This window comes from Lichenostomus cassidix, chromosome 11 (assembly GCF_008360975.1).
Source record: "Lichenostomus cassidix isolate B80296 chromosome 11, HeHo_3.0, whole genome shotgun sequence".
In the NCBI taxonomy this organism is placed as follows: domain Eukaryota; kingdom Metazoa; phylum Chordata; class Aves; order Passeriformes; family Meliphagidae; genus Lichenostomus; species Lichenostomus cassidix.
The window spans coordinates 12,884,188-12,910,866 of record NC_139492.1 but is presented as its reverse complement, the minus strand read 5'-3'; the positions used below and the strand labels follow the sequence as shown (position 1 = coordinate 12,910,866).

At 40.3% G+C, this 26,679-nt stretch overlaps 1 long non-coding RNA gene across 1 annotated transcript; it reads right to left on the bottom strand.

Moving 5' to 3' along the window:
• Window positions 1–1,069: 1,069 nt before the first annotated feature.
• LOC146432325 (uncharacterized) lies at window positions 1,070–26,489 on the bottom strand. Its single transcript, XR_014854417.1, has 5 exons — window positions 26,358–26,489; window positions 25,790–25,932; window positions 24,087–24,146; window positions 7,490–7,587; window positions 1,070–1,232 (listed from the first exon to the last, which is right to left on the bottom strand). It is a non-coding gene; the product is annotated as an uncharacterized LOC146432325 (long non-coding RNA).
• Between the last annotated feature and the right edge of the window lie 190 nt (window positions 26,490–26,679).

Sequence of the window (26,679 nt, the reverse complement as noted above, 5' to 3'; positions counted from 1 at the left end):
TGGCTGGTGAGGGTGCAGCAGTGGGTCCAGCTGCTCCCAGGAGTGGGAGGTTCCAGGAGCGCAGGGCACCTCTCCCTCACAGGCACAGCTCTAGTTCTGTGTTTCACAGTTGTAATTACAAATCTGTCATCAAATTCTCCCTTCCCTGCCAAAATAGTCAGGGTGTTTTACAGATTACACATGGTGATACCATTCCTGTTCTACGGAGATTACAATTTAGGGATATAAATTATACTCATTCCTAAAACCTACTGTCTGTCTAAATTTTGAGTTACAGAGTGGAACACAATCTCATGGTATCAAAATCATCCGGAAGTTCTCAAATAGGGTCTAATCCAGTTTTTTATATAGCTGAAGTAAAGCTATCACTGAGCTTAGTGATGCAGGACCAAATTTGAGCTGTATTTGTATTTGGTTAGTAGCACTTGACAGGATAATATAAGCATGTTGTTTATACATACCTCATATGTAGCAGCACTGTGTGGTAGGCAAAAGTAGTGAGAGAGATCCCCACAAAAATTAAAAAAACAGTGATAGCAAAGAAAAAAATGCACCCTGAAAAAAGCCACAAAATCAATAGATTATGAAAGCTATGCTGAGGCTTCCACTGCTATTATCTCAAGGCTTTATTATCAAATATCAAAAAATCATTACTGCAATATCAAAACAGTCATAATAACAATATAAAAACTCCACTTAATCTGTTCCTGCAGGGATCTGATCTAAAAATCCACAAGAAAAAAAACAGTTGCTGTAAAAATGGCACTTAGCCAGTTCAATCATCCTGCCAGCCTGGTTCTATAACTGAACACCAGTCACTGCCCCTCAGTGCCACCACTGTAGATAACTTCAAAAGTATTGTTCAAGCAAGCTGTATCTAAATCAGACAAAATATGAAATCTTTTGGAAAAGCTCATAACTGCTCTTATCAGGTGTTGTATTTATGGCTTTGGTATTTTCTGTGTAAATAATTCCTTATCACTTAGAAATTATAATTTAGACACTCTGCCCTGTGCCCTCCTGCACAAGGCCACTTATCTACTTAAATGTTCTTCAGGTTTTCTTACCTCCAAAGCAAGAGTCACTCCTGACCACCTGGGACACCTTCATCCTTGCTGCCCATGGGAATGTAGTTTTAAGGAAAACAAGTTTCTACATGGAAGACTTCTTTTGTTTGAGACTCCTGTATCTTTAATGAGTACTTCCAGTGTTTTTAAAACTCCTTTTGGAACCTACATGCAAATAGAGCTTTTAGTTCACAATGGCACACGCGGATGGGAGAGACGGGATGATGGGAGGAGGAGAAGGATAATGTCATTTTCCATTTTCTGGTATAACGAGAAAAGAAAATAAAGTTTTCTGGTCCAGTTTGTCCAGAGTGATCTGCTTCATTCTTGTTTGACACCTAAAACCCCAAGTCTGGCCTGAGATTTATAGCCCCACTCAGCTCTTTGCAGTGTACTGTTGTATTTAACAGTTATTTATAATAGCCTCCAGTATTTGGGGACAAATAATAAACACACACTAGTAACAGATGTTTGTCTTTTAAGCTCAAAATAAGTAAAACTCATTATAATTCCAGTATAATTTGTAAAATTTATACCTTTTTTGTGTGGCTTTCTTCTTGAATGTTTGGGTAGCAGATGGCCTTTCTGAACCCCAGAAAATGCACAGAGTTTGCTGATGAGATCAAAACAAGATGTTATAAAAACTGAGGGGTGGGCACAGGAATGACAGAATTAAAAGCAGGATGCTTTCACTTGCACATGCTCATGTGAGCTAACTCTGATTTTGCATTGTGGGACAAGACCTGTGGGAAAAGTCCCCCAAATGAGATCTTTGTAGGTGAGGAACAAGAAATCAAACCAGCCTGTGAGCAGAGTGCAGCTCTGGCTTGTATTATACACTGCCTACACACTTGCCTTTTCTTCCGCTGCAGGCAGAGTGTCTGAAGTCCCCCTGCAGCCTTTCAGCTGATAATCTACTTCCTGACAATAACTAGCAAAAGACTAACATTGCACTTGGCTCTGCAGTAGACTTGAAGCAGCCCAGAGGCAGCGCAGGGTCAGCCTGCTGCTAGGCTGTTTGTTTATTTTGGTTGACATTTTCCTTTGTGGAGAATCTGTTCCTTGTTATTCAGGACGTACAGCCCTGCACATATCCTATGTGTTTAACTGTCTTTGGATAAAAGTGAGTATTTTCCCATGTCAATAAATGTTATGGTGTGAAGCTGTGAGCTGGACTCTGAGAGAACCACCCCCTGCTGAGCATCTCACTTTAGCATTGAGTTTTCTTTGTTAATCATGTGTAAAATAAAAAGGCTTTCTGTCTAGCAAAAACCCATCATTAATTTTTCATACAAGCACTAAAATCTTGAACACAGTCCTTGAGTAGCTTCAAAGAAAAAAGAATAAAAAAACCAAAGAGCTACAATTTCTTTTTTTTGTATCTTAGTTATTTGATATTTTAAGAAAACTTTTTAATGCAGAATTACAGTTCTCTCAGCTTCATAGTGACACATTCATTCTGAAGGCTACATTTGACCTTCAACTTTGTCCTTCATTAGCAGGATTACACCTAAACACTCCTTCATTTTACTGCAAATGAGACAGATGCAATGTGTATTCTGTTCGGCCCAGCATTAGGATTATCCCAAGAGTGGCATTTATGTTCTTGTAGTTCCTTGGTATAAATAAATATCAAAGTAGGAAGACCAATCTGTACTCCACTAGGAATAATAAACTAAAATAATATGGCACTGATTCTGTTTGGGTTGTCTAAATGTGTTTTTATGATTGTATATGTTTATGGCTTTCTCACACAGCCCCCATGAATTCCAGGCAATTAAAAAGAACATGAGTTCTGAAGCATTTTAAAAGGGGCTTTGCTTTCCAAATGGTGTGTATTAAATGTAGAATATATTTTTTTGACAGAACTACTGCAAAATCAACAGTCGCACATTTGCCCTGCTTCAAATTCCTTTCTCATCTCCCTCCTGAAATAACTAATTAGAATATTTCTGTAAGTTAAGAAGAAAGGCAGGGAAAGATTCCTTATGTTTGCACATATATTAGATGCACTGCTAGCTGAAGAGTCAGCCTGGAGGCCCCTGATTTGAAAGTAGCTGAGGGGGAATGTAGCAGGTCTTGTGTCAGGTCTATCAACCTACCCACAGTCTGTACAATCTGCATTTTTGGGCTGAATTAGTCCAGTGTCACCACAAGCGGGATGGAGGGCATTCTGTGCCTGCTCACACTGCTGGCCTTCACCCCCACTTGACTGAGGGATGCAGATTTTTTAGTCATGGGTGTAGAGAAGAGCTGTATTTAATCAGACAAATACCTACCATGCTCTAACCTACCTTGCCCTGGACAGTCTGTGTGGTGTCAGGAGTTATTGAACAAAGAGGTAAAAATACCAGTAGTGAAGAAGCAGTATGTTTCATTAGACTGTTAAATATTGTTGGCTGGCTTTTGTTATTTACATCATCTCAAATACAGGGAAAAGGGCCAGGAGAAGAAAAATATTTTTATACAATTTTCCAGTTATGAACCAAGTCCAGTTTCAAATGGTAATGGTTCAGGAAATACTCTGGAAGACTAGAGGAAACTGAATATTATAGGTACATAAAAAAGGCACATTTTTAAAGGCAAAAATACCTTGTTCTGCTCTTGAGTCAAACTGTCCCTAATCACATGACTTTTTATGTGAGAAAAAGTGAATAAATGGAAGAGAGAGGGTGATAAAGCTTGATAATTTTCTGCTCCAAAAAGTCTTCCAAACTGCCAGTGGGACAATCAATGGAGTTATGTGATAACAGAATCATATTTCAAAATTTAGAATTCATATTTAAAAAAAGGATTTCCTAAAGAGTATAGCTACAGCAGTCACTAGGCTGTTCAAACCTCATCTGGAACAAGCACCTGGAATCTCTGCAAGGTCTGGAGATATGGTATAGCAGTTTCAGCAAGTGGATGGCACACCCTTAGATGAACAATGGATGTGGGCAAACATACATAACAATTCTGGGGCAGAAGTCCTGGAATTCTTTCAGAGTCCACAAATAATCATATTTTATGAGAAAATCACTTGGGATTTCTGCCACTTCAATTGTAAGATGTTACCTCTGCACTGTTTGCTGGGCTTTGTTCCATCCACCTGTTGCATAAGTATTTTACTGGGAGCTCAGACATAAAGAGAACTATTAGCCCATTGTGCTGAAGTGCAGAATGTCAGCTGTTTAGTGGAAATGTATCATCGTGTCATTATTAAATATTTATTTTGCTGTAGCACCAAGAGACCAATCCTGTCAGGTTTCCTCTGTTGAATTTTTAATGAGTGATAGTCCCTGACAAGCTGACAGGAATGTGAAAGAGCAGAAATTGACACAAGCTTCTGGTGTTTCCAGAGGAAGGGTGTAAATCCTGCCCAGGACTCTTGTTTAGCAATGAGATCCCTTCTTGAGATAAAACAGGCACTCCTAGGATAACCTCTGCCAGGAGCAAGGCAAAGAGGAAAACCCCTGAAGAGCCAAAAGTGTTTCCAATGGCATGAAAAAGCAATTCAGTCCTTCTGGGGTGTTAGCAGTCAGGAAAAAAAATAAGCAGAATGGGGGAATTCCAGCTTATTATTTGAAAATTATAGCCCAATTTTGACCTGTTTAATCAACCCCAGCTCTAAGCCTTGCCCAGTTGCCCACCAGTGTTGGCACAGCAAGGGCAGTGCTCAGGGCTGGCAGCAGCAGAACCAGCCCAGCCCTGGGTGGGAGCTGCCCTGCAGGACTTCAGCTCTCCTCCCTGCCTGGCTGGACAGCCCCTGCCTTGTCTATGACAGCAGGAAATGTCTTTAAATCTGAACAATGCAGCAGATCTGAGGGCAGACAGCTCAGATAATGAAAAGAAAAAAGAACTATTACTTGGAAATGATTGTTGCTTTGTCACTTTCCCTTAATTTCCTCAGTAACTGGTAGAAACTGCTCCTTAGCAAATATTTAGGAAATAACATCCATAACACCATTTCCCTGCCTCAGTCTTAGCTATTGTTTCCATCCTTTTACTTTTGATGACAGGTGAGTTTCAATTGTAGTTCTTTTTATGAATACTCAGTGTATAAATTATGCAGATTAAAGTCTCTAATTTCGGACTAAATTTCAAAGATTCTTTTCTTCTTGTGGTGTATAAAAACAGCACAACATTTTGATTTAGTTCTTCAAAGGCTTTATGATCAAAATTTCTGTTTCAAATAATGCCCCTAAAGTCTGTACATTCACTTATGAAAGCAGAAGCTGAAAGAATTAAATAACAAGGTTTTATCTTCATTTAATTTGTTAGACTCAGGTAAATAATACTGATGTTCACACTGTAATACGTAATTTGGAAGAAAAACTGGTTTTTGTTGCTCTTAACTGAGTATGGTCCATGGCTAGAACAAACTGACCATGAGTCAGACCTTCCCATGGTGCAAATATTTTTGAAGTTAATGCAGCAAAGGTAATGTATATCAACAAAGAACTAAAGTACTATCAAGGCTCTGACTCTGAAAAAAAACAAACCTTTGTTGGTCCACAGGGAAATTAGGGAGCTTCATGCAGGGGACAAGGATTCAATCTTTGGATTTTAAGGCTCAAGGTTTGGAAGTAATTTTCTGCATTGCCATTTTCATTGTTAAGCCTTTCTGTCTCTCTACAATACAATGAAGAAAACTTTCCTCATTCCACAAAAGCAAATTCTGGCTATCAAACAAACTTGTCAGACATTGGCATGGAAAAGGTCTTTGAAAAACACCAACTCTAATAGCAAATACTTCCCTACAGTTCATAGAAGACCAGTTTTCAAAGCTTATTTATTTATATAAAATTAACCAATTCGGCCAAGAGCAGTTGAACAGAACAGTGCATTGCCTACTGGCTGGTGGCTCAGTAAGGATGTAAAAGGTGTGTATTTGTGTGCCTGGTTCCATTTGGCACAGAGATCTGAACTGCAGGCTCCTGTGTTTCTTGCAGGATCTGCCTGACTGCTGTGCTGCTGACCACCAGTGCAGGCCAAGGCCTCATTTAGTGTCAGCATTGTAAAAATCAGTATTTTATCTCCTACAAAATAACTTCTGCTTTGAAATTTGGTGCTTACAATGACACACCATTTATTGGAATATTCCCAGTTAACCTGCCCTGCATGATTTGCTATTAAAGCCCAGAAAGTTGAGATGGCACCAAAACAGAGAAACATGAATCTGTCTTGAAAATCATGCCCAACTTCCTTTTGTGCTGGATCACAATAAAACTGCAGAAAGTCAGTCACAGCCTTACACTGTTAGGTTTGGATTGCTGTGCGTCACAAGCCTTTTCACAAGCACCTGACGAATCTCTCTCATTAATAACAAATGACAATCTCACTGGTGCTACAATGCATGTTACATTTAATCAATTTGCTATCTGTATTCATTATGTACATCTCCTATTTTGAGTCATGAAAAATTGAAAAGTAATTACAACATGGAAGAGCATCATGGATAACAAATGAGACAAGATGAGAGAAAGTACTAATAATTGGTCAGTTGTGCTTGTCAGTACATTTATAGCAATTAAGGCAGGAAATGAGATAAGGCAATTATATGCTTTTGAAGTGAAATAGAGCATCATGAAAACCACCAGTAAGGTACAATGGTTATGACAAAAATTTAACCATCTAAATATGTACGGTGTTAAGACAGGCTTTAAAAAGTTGTTTAACTACACTGGTTACTTAAAAAGTCAAAGTGACTTCCCTGAGCAAAACGCAATTGTGATGCCTGGTAGCATGATGCTGCTATAAGTCTGCCTGTCACCATGTCCATTATAGCCCCCACTATAGCCAGGGGCAGCTAACTCATCTTCTTTACATTTCAACGGCCTCAGAGAAGGCAAACAAATTAATGACTCAGATGTCTATTTCTACTAAAAATAGGAAGACACAATAAACTGTTTATAATCAAGAGAATACTAATCAAGGGAATACCAACATGCTGACATACTTCTAAGATTTCAACTGCATTTTCTTGTGAACAAGAGGGTTACCTTAAAAAATAGAAGTGGAAGAAACTATGTCTCTGTGAGAGAGAACAGGCTGATTCAGTTTTGCACCTTGGGAAGATCTTGAAAAGTGAAGAGCTGCATTTAATGAGCAGCTGCTGAGTTCCTCATGCTTTTACCAAACCTATTAGTACATATTCCCTCTGTTGCTGGTATACATAAACACATCAGAAAAAAGGTCCACTTTAAGAGAAAATGTGCCTAATTTCTTTTTGATCAGAATTTTGAGGAACTTACATGTCTACAGCCGACGCAGCAGTCCGGGGAAGTTCCTCTGGCTCCCAGAGTCCATGTGCCAGCCAGCACCAAACTGAGCAGTATGCTATACCTGGACCCGGCTAGTGCATGCAGCAAGCACCCCAGGGGCCAGTCCTGCTAAGCACACTGGATTTGGCTCCTTAAATATGCTATTATGGACCTTACCTCAAATTCAAATCTCCACCACCAAAGATGGTACTTGGAAGACTGGAGTGTAGTGGGCTGGTCAGAGGCAGTATTTGGTGTCTGCATGGCAGATCTTCCTAACAAAAAAAAAAAGAAAAAAAAAGAAAAAAAAAAGAAAAGGAATTAAAATTAATACATCAAGTTGTTAATAACTACATTTTTGCTTCTGAATTAAAATTCTTCCTTATATCACATTTTAGGAAAGCAGTGGTCAGAGGTTCCTGCTATGCAGAGTCACAGGCATTTTCACTTTACACCATTTCTGCTTGAAAGAGTAGTTTTAAGTTTTAATTCAAACAGGAAACAGAGTGAAGACATAAGAACAGAAAAAGACATGGCTGACAATCACTTTCTTGAGAAAGAGAGCTATAGTGACAAGGGAGGACAAAAGTGCTGAGGAAGGTGATGACTGTATTGCTGTGACATCTGGAAAGTAGAGTTTGGTCATAACAAACTGCTCAGCATTAGCAATTATAGTAGCTTTTCTTTGACATTGCCCCTGAAGTTTAGAGGGAATATCATTGATTTCATAATGAAAGCTATTCATTTTGCAAAGGTTTATTGTAAAGTGTCATGAGGAAAGGCATCCTCAAGACACTAAGAAATATAACGAAAACCTGCAAAAAGGTGTAAAGAATTCCAAATCACTGCATTGCCTAGATGTTAATGTAAGTAGGTACTAAACACACTGGCTGATTAATGCTTCATTCCCCTTAAGGAAAGAGAATTAATAAAACAATACTTAAAGAAATGCAGACATGAATTAAAGCAGTACTAGCAGCACAGTGATTACATGGGAAACAAGACTCAGTAAATCTAATGTACTTTCTCATGTAGGATTTGATCTAGAAATTGAGAGATAAAGCTATTCAACGAGCCCATGTGAAGTTTTCATTACCTTCAAGTAAAACATCTTTTATCACCTAAGCCCCTTTCCAGCTCTGTGTGTGTGTGCAAAATCTATTCCCCATCAGCAGTGGGGTGCAAAAATTCTCAGCTTAAATCATTCTAGAAAAGAGTGTCAGCTTCTCGGGGAGCTTTTTTAAACTGCCTGTTCAAAAGGATTGCAACTGTTTATTTGTCACCACCCTGTAGTCAACAAAAATGATAGGTTTTTGTGAAAATGTAGAAGTATGAGCTTTTTGAAGAAGAGACTACGCATTTATGTCTACTCTGAAGGAGAACAAGAATGTCTCTGTGCTGGATACAGGGGTTTGTAAATAAGGCTCCAGACAGTTTATTGGTATAAGGAAAGGAGCAAAGGCAAAGCTAAAAAGAGAAAGTGATATACAGGACAGGATCTCCTAGACTTTGGTGTGAACTCCAAATGGAAAGTGAAGAGTTTTTGGTGTTTTATAGGACATGTCCCCACCAGCTCCAGCACAATAAAATGTGCTGGCTTCCAGCACGTAACAGCATTTGCTGGGCCAACAAGACCTCAATCCCTGCTCTGTGTCTCTGTCTGCTGTGTCTGTGCAGACCCTGACAGGCTCCCTGCATGCACAGCAGTCCCAGAGCTTGTAGGGGTGGGACTGAAGCTGGTATATTTTATATGCAAACAGATAACAGGTATTCCAGGTACTACAGATGTAATTATCTAGGTGATGTAATTATCTAACTTTGGACCATGCATGCAGACTGCTAGATTTATTAATATATTGTAGGTCTTGTATTTATTTAGAAGAAAATTTATATATCAAGTGGTATGTACTCAACTGATATTGACTCACAGCCAGTTGGAAGTAATTATATGATTTCTCAATAAGCATCAGAAGTCAGCCATAAAGTTCAATTATTTTGACATAAGAGATCAATAACAGGAATCTGAAGCAATTACAGGCCCATGATTCTGAAACTGCTTGACTAAAAATGATCACATGGTGACTCAGTCCCTGACTGCAGCTCCAAGTTCAGTTGGTGGTGTGGTTCTTCACATCAAAGCACATGTAATCAATGCTTTATGCTGCTAACATAAGCTGTTATGATTTTGCATTTCCAGAGCACACCCCACACCATGGACTGCATCCCAGGCTGAACACATCCTTTCCCAGAGTAATTCTGAATGTAATATTGAAATCTGTCATCATCAATGTCTGTTAGAAGCACAAGAGATAATTGTGTACATTCACTTTTTCTTTTAAATCAGTAACAACGTGCTGTCTCACATTAAATTTTAATCAGACTTCTGAGTCAACAGATTTCATCACTGAAGCAAACAGAAGGCAGTGCTGGGATGCCTACTGTCAGGGCCAGTCCTGAGCAACTGCCCTGGATGCTCTTCCAGAGCACTCCTGCTGCCCTTTCCCTCCCAGAACACGAACTGGCAGCAAACGCTGCAGTCTCAGCTCAGCTGCGTGGCAAAGCCATCACCATGTGCTTCCCACTGCACACCCTGCCTCCTGCCACTGCCCCAAAGGGACACTGCAAATACCTACAAGCGTCAACAGTACAGAGGCACCACCTCTCTTTAATGACTGCCTTGCTCCTGCTGTCTCCTCCCAGTTCCTCTGCTCTAATACACAGACAGCTGGCACTAAACACCACTGGGTTTTCCTGGGTATGACAATGATTTGACATAAAAGATAATGTTAGATACAGATAGGTACAGATGTGACTTTGGCAGTTCCCCTCTTTTTCTATTTCCTTCTGCTGTCTTTAAAACAAGTCTACAGCAAGAAAAAAGGAGCAATGAAATGTTGCTGCTCTCTGCTTTGTTTCATTTACTAGTGGTGCAGACAGACATTGTTGTTTCATTTGAATGAAACCCCTGGGAAACCCAGGTATTTCCACTTCTGCATTGCAAACATTACATTCCAAGGATGTGGAGAACAGTTCTGAAGTACAACACATGATCTCACAATGCAAAAGAAGTAAAGATATGTGTAATTTGGGTTCCAATATTTGTGCTTAGGGTCACAGCCTAGGCTGTTCAGTATGTATTAAATAGCAGACAGTATGTCTAACAATTTGATCAAGCACAGGACTATGCTCAAAATTCATTGCTCTGTTTGTTTTCAATTGACTTGTTCAACTAAGTTAAAAAAAAACCCAAACCAATAACCAACAAAACAAACAACCCCTCCAAAAAAGGAAAAAAAAAACCACAAGAAAGATTTATTTTAGTGGGTTCATTCAATAGTTCAGATATTGTTCACATTAGAAATAAACATGTCCTGTGTCCTTGTGCAGACAAGAATTTTTCTGTGTCCCTCTACTGGTGACTGTAACCAGAACCATGGCCTCAAGAAGACAAGACAACATTCTTTCCCTTTTTTCTTACTTTCTATCCTAATTCAACAGTCATTGTTCTTTGAAATGGTTTAACCAATATTAGAATGAATTAAAACCACAAAAAATTTAATTAAGGTATTGTTTATATTTTTATTCCACTAATGGTCAATATGTTCACATTCTATTTGCAAAACCATACATTTTGGTGAGCTTTGCTCACCAAAAAATTCTCCTGAAAACCAAGACAGACTCATGCCACCGAGAATGTTAGAGAGTAGCCTTCAAGCTTCCTGGATAGACGACTATGAAGAAACCAAAGCTTTATTTAGAAGCAACCAGAAAGACTGTGTGTAGACAAACACCTGAACAGCATAACCTATAAGAAAAATATCTTTTAAACATAGCATGTAGTCCTGTTTTATATCCTTAACAGCTATAAATGAAATTGTTGATTTTACACTAGTGTCATCACAATACCAGTGTGGTCTTAATCAGTCATCATAAAATCACGTCTCATTTTCAAGTGTTGGTTCATTACCCAGGCAGAAAGATCCAACTTCTTCAGACCATTCAAACCATGCATTAAAGAGAGTGGCTATGTGCTGGTTGTGCTGTGGGGATTTCTCAAATTAGAGCTCTGCTCTGCTCTTTTCCCAAGGCTGCTCCTGTAAGCACAAATGCTACTGCCCATGTGGACGTACAAGGTCACAGCAGCAGCTCCTTGTTTCTCTGGAGCCCTCCTGTGAGCAATGGTGCTGGGGAACTCCTGGGCTTGTTAAAGCTGAAGCATGCCAGGAATCCCAGCGGCCAGCCAGCTCCTCAAAGGAATCACAGGCTTGGCATTACTGAGTCCTTTGTCCAGGGACAGAATATTTGTTTCTGGAAACTGGAGCAACCAGCGTAACTCGACGGCCAAACCAGGTCTCACTGCCTTGACTCCTTCCTGGCACCTCTGCCACCTCTTTCCATGCCAAGGCTCATCTGCTCCCTGCAGGAGGCATTCCAAAAGCAAACTCCTTTCTGGCTTTGCCCCAAAGAGCCACTCACTGATAAGGCTCCCCTGACCACTGGGGCACGAAAAGGGCAGCAAAAAGTGAGACTTGGACCACCTCTGTCAAAAGGACACAATGTCTTCTGCCACTTGATACCAGCATGCAGGTTGAGTGTTATCCTGTGTTTTCTGCCACGGTTTTTCCTGTTTCATAAAAATTCATGTGTATATTTTATTTGGGGGGGGGGGTGGGGGGAGAGCTGTTGTTGCAAACTTTTGAAATTTGAGGTGAAGTTCCTTTGTTTTTTTCTTCTTGGGATCTGTGGAAGGCAACAGTGCCATTCTGCTTGTGTGAGTACCAACAAAGCCATTCTTCCAGAGACAACTAATTAGTCACAGGGAGATTTAAGTCTTGTTCCTTAATGAATGAGGCAATGTCACGGTGGCAAAACTGTCACTTTTGCCTGACCAACCTGAAGGGAGGAAGACTGTTACTGCATCATCCCATCCATTTTTCTGACTTATCAAGGGTGGAAAATTTAATAAACTAAAAATATTCAAAGAGAAATCATCTCCAAGCAGTGCTAACATCTTCAGAGGCAGCTCTCTCTTCCAGTGCCACAAATAAAAGAGAATATCAGCAACTAAGTGATGGGCAGTTATTTAATGAGTTAATCTCATTAGGATATTTGAACTCCCAGAAGAGACTCAACCCATTAGCTACATAAGAGCTTGGAAAAAAAGCCTTTCAAAAGGACTGTAAAAATATGTTAAAACGTGGTTAATACACGGTGGACTTAACCAGGCAGTCTGGCAGGAGGAAGAGTAAGAGGTTATTGCTGGTGAGCTTCTCTGTAAGCCCCACAGCCACCCCGCAAGCCCACCAAGTAACATCACTAACAGTTTGGATTCTTGTTTCTAAGGTTAACTTTGCTATTCAGTACTATTCCACCTGGCTTTCCAATTATGAATCCTATAGTTTTACCTGATCTGGATTGTCAAATCTGGGCTAGTCTTACTCTATGTATAAAAAACCAAACCCCCTCTTTCCCCCCAAAAAATAGTGGTTTTAAGTTAAAGTTACTTAACCTCACGTTCTCCATAGTGATGGAATCCCTTCTAACCCTTTGTCCTTTTTTATCTAGAATTTAATTAAAATAAATGCAGACTGTGATTAACTGCACTAAGAACAACAGCAGAGTCTCACCTAGAACAGCATCTTGTCATTACTTTGATTTCAGTGGGATACCACAGCTTACACAATTGTACCTTTTGAATTTACATTCTCTAACCAGTTCTGTTCCTTATATTTACTTATATTAGCTTCAGTAGAATTATTCACCTTGCTAAAGTGAGCAGTATTTGACCCTATAACATTAAATGAAAGGCATTAATAGCAGAACCTAGAGAATATCTTCCAGCAATAATTAAAACTCAGGAAATCTTTTTCCATCATCATATATCACATTGAAATGTGGATACCTAATGCCTGATTATTCAGATCTGCTCCACAAAAACAGGCAAGAAATTTCTACTGTATAATTGTTAATGCTAATTGCATTTAGTGTATGGTTTCAAAAGCATTGATATGAAAGGTTTTGACTGTTTAGAGTATTGTAAAATGTAACTGGTAAGTAATGCAGTTTCAAGAGTTTGGGGAACATTATTAAGGTTCATTTCCATGCTGCAGCTGCAGGAGTTGGAATTATGAAAGTGAAGAAGCTGTAAAATTGAAAAGGTCAGTAATGACATTCATCTATTCCAGCTGTCAAATCAAGGGAATGTTAACAAAAGTAGTCTCTGGTAGAAAAGCTAATTGTCTACTTGTATTTTGGCTGCCCCAATACACCTACTGCACTGTGGCTAATCCACAGGAAAGACCACACTGAAACAGTGTATCATTTTTCTTAACAGGCCTCTTGTAAACAAATAAACCAAATTTCCCTAAATTAGCAAACTCTAATGATTCTGTAACCTAAATTGGTCTACAAAGCAGCCAAAAATTTCAAGTTTAAAGAAAGCAGTATGTGAATAATGTTCAAATAATCCTGGAAGCTGAGTTTCCAGAGTGCTGAGAATACAGGGCAAATTTTAAATTTTACTCTAATGCAGTCCTGCAAGAAGCATTTCTAAAACGTCTCCTACCAAGGCATGTTTTATTATAATAACGTATAGAAAAGTTTCTTTCACAGATCAAATCTTTTATAGTTGACCTGGATTTAATGATCCCACAGCGTGAAGGACCTTGTCTTCAACAGCCCATTCCCACGAGGTGAGACAGTACAAATGGAACCCACCTAAACACAATTCACCGGTGGACACTGAGTCTAAGACCTTTGGTATTGAATGACAGGCCCCTGCCATGTGCAGAAAGAGCCCTCATCAAGAAACAGTGAGAGCCTTGTGCTTTTTATGATGCACCAAATCCTGCCTTATTGAGAGAATGACATTCCTCAGCAACTGAGGCCAAAGAAAAGGGCCCCAGACCTATAGCATGCCACTCATTCAAGGGAATCCAGTGATTAATCTACACAATATTGCAAGCCCCTCTGGCTATTTTCTATTGCTGTCTGGTTTTGTATTTTCACCCTATATGCCGCAGCTGTAGGTTGCAAAGGTTTATGCTACAACTGGAACAGCCCCACGTAGCTGACAATGTGAAGAGAGGGCTCCCATTATGAACATATACACCACCTCAGATTTTGATTTGTCCTGTGTTATGTAATACAAATGTGACAGAAACAATCTAACTTGACCAATGACAACACAATATTAAGTTGGTGTGTAGCTTTCTGGGTAAAGTTTTAAAAATCTTTCTGTTATCTGTCTCCTTTCCTATGCAGAAATATTGCAAAAGCCAGAAACAATACTGGCAATTCATTAAATATTCAGGTGTACAGTTGCAATTCTTTAATAAATGGAAGTGACCTTCAAAACAGACATCCCAAAGATTAAGAGAACTTCTCAAAAGATGGCATTTGTCACTAATCAATGACTTACACTCTTCCTAGCAATGAATACAAAAAAAGACCTTTCAGAATTATACCACTTTAAAAGCAAATAATTCATAAAACCCACACAAAAGAACATTAATGAGCTAGCAAAACAACACATAGAAAACATCAAACAAGGAAATTGAAAGGATAAATCCCCTGTGCCTATCAGTCTCCACGTCTGGAGTGCTGGGAAGCCACTGGCATATCCATCTGCTGTTTCCAGGGGCTGGGTGATGCTGTCTGTATGAACTACATATCTTTTATTATGATATTGTGTGTCAAAGTATTTATAACATTTTACAAATGGATTTCCTTTGTCACAGTCACACAGGTGTCTTGGCTCTAACTGGGTCACTGTATGGGAACAGATGTAATCTCAGCAGAATACAGTGGGAAATCTGGGCTACATTAATGACTGATCCAATTACAGTGGAAATCTCTAGAAAACCCAGATTTATTAAGAACCTGGAGATAATTACAATGTACTTCTAGGGATGACCAGATGGACAAGCCAGTCTCACACTCTTTAAGGGCAGTGAAGCTGAACAAGAGGTGCTGATGCCATTGCCTACGTAGTTGGAGAAATTCCCATTCTGAGGATCTGATGAAAAAGCTGGAGGCTCACTGCAGACACCTGGGCACACCGAGGCTAAACATACCCCAGCCCAGGAAGCAGCATGGCTCACCTGCTACTGTGAGGACAGGGTGACAGAGAAAAAGATTTCCAGGAAAGAATGACAGCAGGAATCAAGAAACCCCAGGCAGCTTTTTGTCCAAGGAGACTATTTACACAAAAGAGCTCCTCATAACTTAATATCAGGTCCTCTTGAGAAGCTACATTTCCCCCCTGAACTGAAAATAAGTGCCAACTGCCAGGCAGCAATCTGATCTCACACTTAAACAAACCCAGCCACCTCCCACAGAATTGCACTCAAGAAAAGAGTATGGAAAATACTTGAGAAATCTGTGTATAAACATCTCGTTTTACCAATGCAAAGGCAGATAAAATTTCATAGCAACCTCTGTGATCTTGATAACATGCTTCATCACAGGGACCTGCCCTTGTCTCTTGTAAAACTGCATCTGTGACTAGTCGCATTAAGGTAATTTGGATCTAAGAGGATATCTGACTTTAAACATTTTGTTAATTAAGAACTTTGCTGAATCAAGGTCTTTTTTTTCAGCTAAATATTTTACCTAAGTAGATATATTAAACAGTAGAAGATAATATCTCTTATTTCTAGAACTTCCTGCCAGCTTCAAACTAGCAAATATTGACGTTTCAGCCACTGGTAGCTAATGTGACCTTTTTGTTGGACACTACACCTATGCTATATTTTACTTTCACTGTTAACATTCTTTCTAGTCCATCTTTCATTAACAAGCAGTATTTAAATATATGCAAATTTCCTATTTTAGCTGATGCTTTAGGAACATTTTTAAGGTCACCCTGTTTGATCTATCACACACACATAGGAAATTTATGCACCATATATCCTATCTCTACTTGTTTTTTACCTACATCTGTCTTCTCTGATTGCATTTGAACAGGGTTATTTTCTATTTTAAAGAAAAGATTTATGCCTTAGCTGTCAGTTTGCCTTTATTTGAAAATTTAATTTTGTTTCTAGAAGTCTAGATTAAGTTATTAGATTTAACTGTCCCTTGTGCGTTGCAGCAATAGCAGAAGGATATTTTCCCTGGTGGATAGAGAACATAAACAAAATGCTCTCAACTTAAAAATAAAGAATGTTATTACTCAGACCAATACAACACAGCCCAGGATGCAAAAACTGGTGTTGTCATTTTTAATAATGATGGTGAGGAATTGGAATTGACTAATAAATATGACAACTCACAAATCCAGCAGCCTCCAAAGCCTGGGAAATGCTTTGAAGAAAAGGCATGTTCCCCCAAAATGTCCCCTACACTTAGTCCAGTGGATATCCCTTTGTGCCACTACCACTGGGACACACAACTTGATCCCTGATACTGAAGGGTTTATTTAAATGAGGCAGAAATGAGAATCTGCACCACTGTTTCCAGTTAGTCAGAGGGCTATTTATTGATCCAGTGTGGTATATCACATCTTCAGTGTGACACATTCTTTAGCATCTCTCAGCAGTGAGAGAAAATTGGTAATATTTTCTCTCAAGCCCTGGAATTTTTGGGCTTTCCTAAAGGGATAATCATGTCATTGCAGTTGCTGCCTGTGGTCCTTGCAGTGTCCAAACCAGCTGAGCTCTCTGGGGCAGGGTAGGGGGTGGTGTTTGGGGCAGGTTGATCTTTTCAAATGTGTTCACATGTTTTGAATCTTTTTCTCCATTTTTCAATTCTAGAAGTACCTGGGCTTCTGGACAGTTCTGTTATCTTCTCTTCACACAGCAACAGCCATATAGACCTAGCCAGAATCTGGTTTTAATCAACCTCTGCACCTCTTATAAACACTTCAACCCTACAGCTTGTGATTCTCTGCTCTCAACAATATGCAGTGTGAACACAGAAAACAAAGAGCTGAAGGATAAGTATTTACATGGCTATGTTAATAAACCTTCAGTCACAAAGGGGCAAACCTTGTCCTGATTCCTTTTGTTAAATACTGAACACCATAAAAACAGGTGTTTTTAGGAGAAAGAAGGGATTCCTTGTACAAAGAAAACAAATGCATGTACATGATGGCTTTTATCACTCACAAAGTATCAGCTAAGATTTGAATGGCACATTTGACCCCAAGGTTCCCTATTCTCCCAATTCAGGCCAACAGAGCTGCTATTTAATATAAACAGTGATGAAAAACAGCATGGCCCCCTCCTGCTAAGGGAGGCAGGACAGGGCAAAGCTGAACCTCCTTGGCAGCCTTCAGTTGATGCATCTGTGTGCATAAAGTACAAGCAATCCCAGCAGTAACTAGTCAATCTTGACAACAGCCCAGTAAAAATTAAGGGAAAATACCACAAGGCACTATCTCCAGGTACACAGCACCATCAACACAAAAGTGGAATCTTCCCAAGAATTTTCTTGGAAAATCTTGTCATCTCAGAAACACTTTAAGATATGTATTTTAGACACAATTATGAATATGAGCCTCCTACTGTTGCATCCTGGTAAACAATTCCTGCGACCTGTATGACAACACCATGGCACAGTATGCCCACACCAGTGGGGCACTGGGCAGGGAACCATCCAGCAGGGAAGGCTCACACTCACCTGCTCTCTTGAAAGCAGATCCCTTTGCTGAGAAGCATGAGCCTATTGCTTCTGCTCTGATAGCAAAAACTCATTAAGGATGTGTTACATTAACCCTTATTGTCAATGACCTTTCAAAACATCATACAAGACGAAAGTAAAAGGCTAAGACCTGCAAGGAAGTAAACTGTGCACCACACACTAAGTAGAACATATTATCATGACAATTACTTTGTTACAGAAAGCACCTTCAAATACCAAATAAATTGCACAAATCACTGCACCAACACAGCTGAAAAGACTGCTCCTCCTCTCTTTGATTTAACAAGTAATTAATGAATACATAAACCCCGGACAAAACTTTAATCTATCCCAGTGTCAAATAATTAATCATTCATTCCACGTTTAATCCTGTTCTGATAAATGTAATTAATATTTCACCATGACACTGCAGAATAGAACAGAACCTGGGAACAGAGAAGGCTGCCTTCCATTTCTCCTTTGTTGTAACCCTGAAGTGACAGGTGCTTCCTACATCTGACAGGAAATCCAGAATACAGTGTTCCCCCACAGTTGTAAATTAGGGTTTATGCATGGCATATATAGTGATTGTAATGAAGCCTTTCCTCTTCTAACTGATTATTTAAAAAAACAAAACAGCAACAACAACAAAAGCCAACAACAATGAAAAATAAGCCACCTGAACCTGGTCAACCATTTTTCTGACCTGACAGCATTTAGGAAACCAGAGCTAGCACAAATTTTTGGCCTATACAATGTCACTGAACATATGCCAGGAATGTGGATAGAGAACAAAGCATGTGCAGATTGTCTGCTTCTGTCCACAGAGAGCTGTGCTGTGAGAAAAAGCAATTGGATGAAGATTTAAGTCCTAATTTTTCTGTAGGAAAACACTGACATCTTTTTTGAAAGCTTGAAGTCTAATCAAGAAATGTGTTGATGTGCACAAAATTAAATTGCAGGCAATCCTATGTTGACTTTTTTCAGGGTGACACATCTCAGGTATCCACATATTTCAGCAAAGAGTTTTGCAAGGAAGATTCTATAAGAAACAAATTGCCTTGGGATCCTGCTGCCCAATTACTCAAAAATAGAGAGGCATCCCTTCAAAGTTGTCTCCTTGCTCAGCATTCTCCAGTAGGGCCACAAATTCTTCTCTCTAAACAAATGCTAACTATACTGTCATAATTTATTCTCACTCAAATATAAAAAAAACCAACCCCAAATCCTTGATCAAGAACACCAATTGTACTGACAAGTTTATACAAGAAATCCGGCTTGTGACACAAGCCCCTCCTAGAGTCACATACTGATGCTCACACAAAGACAGCTGTAATATTGCCTTTTCCTAACATGCTATATCATGCTACTATCCCACATATCATTAATCTAATTCTCCATTATGTCCCAAATCAGTAAAGAGACAACTTTCAGATGGGGGTCTCTGGTAGAGTAGGACTAAATAAAGCCACATGAAACCAGGCAGTTTTAATTTTGGGACCCGTCAAGAGCTATTTTATATGCAAACTAATTTGCATGCCTGATAATGGCTTATCTGAAGTGACTGATATTTTTAACACCTAGATAGCAATTCTAGCCAATTATGCTGGACAGCATTTGCACAGTTACAGAGAACTTTGACTTAGAGTCATGGTTTTATCAGCTGAGAATTATTTCAAAACACTCTGTTTTCCATTAGCTCTAAATACTTTAAAAATCCACCTAACTTCTTGCTACTTGAATAGAATCTACAGCGGTTAGGAACCTGAGTCACAGTCCTTTCTCAGAACACTTCTCAATGCTAAAATAAACCCTAAGTATCTGGTAAAGTGCTAGTTTTAGATTTATAAGGAACAACTGACCTGATTAGGGGCAATGAATCATTGAGGCAAGTGTCCTGCTCCTGACAGCAGCCAGCACCAGAAGCTTCAAAGGAACGCTCTGGCCCCACAATAAAGCCTTAGCAATAGATTTCATTTTTGTGTTTCTTGAATGAGTCAACAGTTCTTTTGCACAGGAGACAACTTAAAAAGTGATTGTCTATGCTGCATCTTTAACTTGTGCTTGCAGCACTGGGTGATATTTATACCCTTGTACCAATAGACACATGGATTTGTTGGCCAGCTGCTGCACTGTCACCTCATTTCTGAATCCCACAAGGAAACCTTTTCCATATTCATGAACACTGCATTAATTTCTAAGATCCTGGAAACCCTCACTGAAGCTCTGTGCTATAATCCAATTGATTTTTTTACTGCTTAAGATAAACAAAGCTTTAATTCACTGTAGGAGTAGTGTCATGTGGTATTTTGTGTACATACACACAGAACATTATATCTTTGCTATCATGCGGATTTTATTTCTATTCATTTATGCTAATTATTTTAAATAGGGAGAATTAAATTATTGATATATGTAAATGTACCATTCTACATTAGATTTGATGAGATTGTATTATGAAGAGTAATTCTTGTAGGAAAAAAATATAGTTCTACTTTATAAGAAAACCAATGTTAAATTGCAATGGTAGCTATCAGCCAAGGCTAGACCCATTCATGCTAATATGACCTTCAATTAGTGAAGCAGACATCTCAAGACCCAGCTATTTTATCAGACACACAGTATAGGATGAGGAAATGTTGGTATCCTTGAAAAATTCTACTTTGAGGTGACCTTCTACTTAGCCAGGCTCATTATGCAAAACAAAAATAATTGTGCATCTTCTTCCCGGTCTCACTTACGGAGGTTTTTGGCAAACTTCAAATTACAAATAATGATTTAACCCATAGATTTATGCTAATACATAGCAGCTCAGACAGCACATGCATCCTGCACAATTCCCCAGAGACACTGGTTTACAGTGGTTTTTTTTTACACAGCAGCAACAGCTACAAGGTTCTACTTAAAAAACCACTACACATCTACTTGAGCGTAGATTTTTTAAATAGTAAATACCATTGTGACATCCTTAAATAGCAGAGAACTCAGTGGTTGCCCACAGTAGTTTTCTCACTGAGGTGTCCAAATAGCTGCAAAGCTCTGCTGAAAATAAGTACTTAAGCAGTTAAACCATCAGATTTCTTTCACTGTTATTCAGAAATATGGCACCTTTGACATGGCAAACAAGTGAACATATATCATACTTGATTTGTAAGCTTGTGCTTGCAGCTCAGTTTAAGATTGTAGCAGTAGTTTAAGGCTACTAAAAAAAATGTTTATGCTTGCCAGAAGGAAAATCAATGAAGTCACTATGTGGAATATTCTCTTATTTTTATATGAGGCTTTTCAGCAACATGCTGTAGGCAGAAAAAGAGTTTCATACAATGCTTGCTTATAAGTAGTTATATTTCTTTTATGTATTAGAATACAGAGAATTAAATTAGAGAGAGATGCTTAAGTACCTAAATAGAAATGACAAACACAGGTAAGAGATCTTAAGGTTAATGGAAAGTTGACTATTAGGAAGCAACCACCATGACTAAGGACAGTGCAAAGTCACTGGAAAGGATGGCAAATCATGATAAAACCTACCATTGAAAGAGAGAAGAACTGGTCAAATAAAGGAGGGCTTCCCAAAAAGGTCAAAGAATTGGCAGCAATGGAAGGGAATACATAAGGAGACACAGTTGGTATAGTCAGGTGAGATATAACAACTTAGATATTCGTTAAGGATTTGGCTTTGCAAACCCATTGACAGGATAGAAGGTAAAATGGGATCATGGTCTATTCTTGGTACAGGAGAGAGAACCTGAATAAACTTTCTTGTACAGTATCTACACAATTTCCCTTTAGTTTGCTGTCATATTCTGAGTACTGAAATATGCCACAATACTTACTTTTTTCTTTACCAACTTGTCTTCTCTTCTGAAACTATTTCATATATATTAGTCTTTGGCTCTGTGTGTCACCATGTGTGTGTATATATATATATATACATATACACACACACACACACACACATTTCTCCAGCACTCCTCCAGTCAGGTGAGGATGGAGACATTCCTGAGCCTTTCAGGATTCTCACACAGATTTTACAGTAGGGGGGTGTTTAATTGTTTATTTGTTGTTTTGTTCTGGTTTGGCTTTTTTGAGGGGGAGAGAGTGGGAGGACTTTTATTGGTTGGTTGGTTGGTTGGTTGGGGTTTTTTTTTTGTTTTTCTTGTTTTTGCCTTGTTAAATTATTTGAAAACAAAGGGAGTTTTGAGCACAGCCTTATGGTGGTGTGCTTAGCCAAATTGTCAAGACAGTCTGCTAGTTTTGAGTGGTTCTTAACATTTCACACTTTCTTTTTCCTTAAATGAGATTAACAGCCAGAGAAACCAGTCCCTGGAAATACTCTTCTTTTTGCCCACAGTTTACTGTGAACCAATGCAACAGGCAACTTGGGAAATACCCCACTTTTCTACCACTGCTTTCCACGGATGGGTGCAATAAGCAGCCTGGGAGATACCGCCTTTCCCTCCGCTTTTTCCCAAGGATCCGTGCAACAGACACTGGGATATCCCCCTTTCCCCTCCGGGCTGTCTCCCTTCACCCTCCGGGCTATCCCCCTTTCTGTCCCCTTTCCCCTTTCCAGGCTCTCCCTTCACCCTCCGGGCTGTCCCCTCTCCCCCTGTCCCCTCCGGGCTGTCCCCCTCTCCCCCTTTCCTCTCCGGGCTGTCCCCCTCTCCCCCTTTGCCCTCCGGGCTGTCCCCCCTTCCCCTCCGGGCTGTCCCCTCTCCCCTTTTCCCCTCCGGGCTGTCCCCCTTTCCCCTGTCCCCTCCGGGCTGTCCCCTCTCCCCCTGTCCCCTCCGGGCTGTCCCCTCTCCCCCTGTCCCCTCCGGGCTGTCCCTCTCTCCCCTTTTCCCCTCCGGGCTGTCCCCCTTTCCCCTCCGGGCTGTCCCCCTTTCCCCTCCGGGCTGTCCCCTTTCCCCCTGTGCCCTCCGGGCTGTCCCCTTTCCCCTGTCCCCTCCGGGCTGTCTCCTCTCCCCTTTCCCCGCTCTGTCCCTGGATCGCTCCCGGCTCAGAGCGCAGCGGTTTCTGCAGCAGCAGCGCCACCTGCTGGCCGTGCTCGGCGCTGCTGCGGCCGCCGCCGCGCTCGCTCCGCGCAGTATTCTTACCCAAGTGTCCAAAACCAGCTAAATAATATTTTTATTTTGTTTTATTTATTTTTTTTAGCTAGGGACAGTCCGCTCCCTGCAAAGCTCCTGCTGGCCGCACGGGTCAGTAACATTTACGTGACATTTTCCAGCAGAGAGGTTCTAAAATCCTGACTTTCCCCACATCAGTGAAAAAGGGTAAAACCAACAAAGGCAAAAGCCTGGTAAGATTCTGATTAAATGCAGCTACTAAGGTAAACATTGAAGTGGAGGCTGTCAACTTGCTCCCCAGAAACACCCCCAACACCCCTATTGGGGCATCTCAGGGGTGGTAGGGCTGAGGTACAGGTAGGGCAGCAGACCAGGACAGCATATTAGCCAGAGTGGAGCTGCATTTCCTCAAACAACATTTATAAATCTTCTCTTTAGGGTAAAGGAGTATCTCATCTTCTAAGAATATGTTCTGCCAATAGTTTAATCTACAGCCATTTAAGCTACATTCACTGTTAATTTCACATACTCATACACACTTTGCTTCCTTGCATTTGTGGGAATGTGCTTAGGGTTTTTTAAGAGGAGCTTTTTATTTTCTCTTCACCACTGTTTGATAGAAGTCATTCTGATAGTTTACAGAGCAGTGGTGGCCCACAAGAGCAGAGCCTGAGAAACAGCCCCACAGATGAATCTGCAGGGATGCTTCATTTATCAAATACTTGATTCCTTTGATGGGGGGCAGTACTTGCTCTTGGCTTTGCTCTCTTTGTTGTTGTTTTTGTTGATGTTTTGGTTTTTTGGTTGGCATTTCTTAAATTTAGCTTGCTCTCATAACATCTGTAGTAGATTCTTTTATACATAAAACCAAAATCCTGCCAAGTACACAGGTAGTAAAAGCACTGATTTGTTAGTGCCACGTGTTTCTCAAAGAGGTTGGGTTAATTTTGGCAACATACTTTATCAAAGCTGTATTTTACCCACAGCCAAACAAACCATGAGCTGTTACAGAGGAATAATTATTTTTCATATTAAAATGTGCCTCATTGAAAATGGCAGCTCATTGTATCCATTAAACTTACCTGTTCTGCAGGCTGGAATCAGGACTGCTTTCAGATGATTTAAAGAGGTCGAGTGCAACACTGTAAATATGATCAAGGCAAAAAGCCAGTCAATAAAACTGTCAGTCTTACCCTAATAAAGGAGGAAGGCCTTTGCTATTTCTCTGTAGCAGACAGTTTATTGTCCAGCTGTATGCAATGGCTTCAGGACATCTGGCCACTTAATCATTGAGTATCAAGTCCAGAGCACCAAAGGAGCCATAAGCAAAATAATCAGTGGTCTAATTCACTTTTGTACTGAAGACCCTGCACTCAGTTCTGACACCAACAGACTGCATGGTCTTGGTCTAAAATGCATTTTAACATTGCTGCTAGCTGTCAGAACACAACGAAGAGCCTTGATGGAGAGACAAGCATGTCTGAAGAACCTCATATTGCCCAGGCTAGGTCCTATTGTTTATAGGGTGGGAAATGAGTGTGGGAAATGCAAGAGTGCCTTTAACTCAGCTGGGAGCTGGTAGGGCCTTGTCCCAGTGCCTGCCTTCAGCCACAGCTGGAAGCATCAGGAACATCAGTGCTCCCCGCTGGGAAACATAGCAACCCTCCCAGCTGAAACTGGGCGGCTGCCAACTTGTGCTTTGGAACAAGGGTCCTGGTTTGTCTTCGACCTGATACTGAGGCACCATGGCTGGGCTTGAGTCTATGCCAAAATGGTGTGGCCAATGCTTGGTACTGCTGGTGTGTAAGACAGTGACATTCTTCTCTCTAGTTACCCTAGAAGCAGCTTCTGCCCAGACTGAAACATCCACCAAATGACACAACTAACTGAACCAGCAGCTTCCCCCTGCAAACCCTTCTGTAAGGCCTCAGGTAGTCCTGTGCACATAGAAATCCCTTTGCTTTAGCAAACACATCAATCTCTCACTTTCATTGCTACAGATTAAGGCTTAAAAATACACTTGATATCTGGATTTTCTGGTTTATACAACAGAGTTAAAGTTCAATATATTGATATGAGCTGTAAGGCTTATTTCCTTTAGGGTGCAATCAAAGCATGTGGATTTCCACAGCTCCAAGTGCACAGCTTTGGTCTGACTGCAGGTACACAAGCTGCTGTGGAAGCCCACAGGCAGTTGATGTCAGAACAGACTGAGAGTTGGTGGGCAGTGCTGGCCTAGCTGTGTGTTTGCACTCCTGAAAGTGATCCTACATCCTGTGCTTCAACAAACTTCCTCCAGGCTAGTTCTGGAAAGTGATTGCACATTGTGATGGTGCCTGCCCTCATCCCCAGTTTCTCAGGATGCATTGCTCCTCCCTGTCTGATGAGTCTAACAGGGATATGTATTATCTCACAAAAAGGACAGCGATGTATTCAGAAAGCCAAAAGGCTGAAGTGATCTTCTCCCCACACCTGTGCATCCAGAGGGTCAGCAACATAGAGGCTGGGCCAACACAGACACTGAATTTGCTGTAGAACTGACAGCAGCAGTAACCAGCTCATCTGTTTAGCTGTTGTAGTAAATTGCCACTAAAGCCAAGGCACCCTCAGACTGTGGAGGTTTCAAAGACAGGAAGGAAGCACTAACACATTACATAGAGGAGGGAAACAAGAGAAGGACACAGGGAGTTAGGGGTAAAAAAATAAAGGAGCAAATGCCAAATATCCCTTCTTTCCAAGTGAGTTCCTCCTCTACTGAAATACAGAGCTGTCCTCTGTCACCTACCATTTTGTTTGTGCTTGTTCAGCTGTGGAGAAATCTGTCAGGTGAAATGAAACATCTCATCCCAGAAATGAGGTAGCTGCTAGGTGAGAGCACTGGCTTCACACAGTCATCAAGGCAAACGCCTTAGGACTGAGCTGTTCGACCTGCAACGGAAAACAATTTTGCTTTTTTCTTCCCACTGGGCATAAGTCTTCCCTGTCTCTCTGTTGTGCTAGTGAAAGCAAATTTCACTGGAAACTGAATCTATTTACAAATATTTTGACAGATTGAGACAGTTGCTCAGGAAAAAATGATTAAATGTATGCAGATAAAATATAGTGTCATGTGAACAGCTGCTGCACAGACCCACAGCCTGTGAGGATGTAATTTTATTTATGCTTTTTAAAGGCTATGTGGGTGTCCCTGTAAAACAGAAACAAAGAGAACATTACTCCTGTTGGTGATAAATTAGAGAAAAATCTCAGATGATTAATCCTCCAAAATGTGCAGTCTTGACTTTTTTTTTTAACTTTTTGGCAGGAAGATATACACGCAAAATTGTACCAACACTGCTCTTGTACACACTCACATGTCCCATTCTGCAGATCTCATTGGCAACTCCCTTTGAGGCTGTCTCAGTTCCTGACTAGAACAGGTCATTTTGTGTGTGCCTCAATCCATCACTTCTGAAGTATCCTGCAAAGAGATTGCCATTAGAAGCCAGTGCAGTGAAACCAACTATCTTCCATCTAGAACATGACTTGCATTTTTGTGTCACATCTTATTTTTCTCTTTCTAACATTATATTACCTATCTATATTGTTACTTTTCTACAGGGACAGAGATCATGCTGTACCTGCTTTTCCTGTACCAATTACTGCTGTTTTAAGACAGTGTAGAAACGTCTGCAA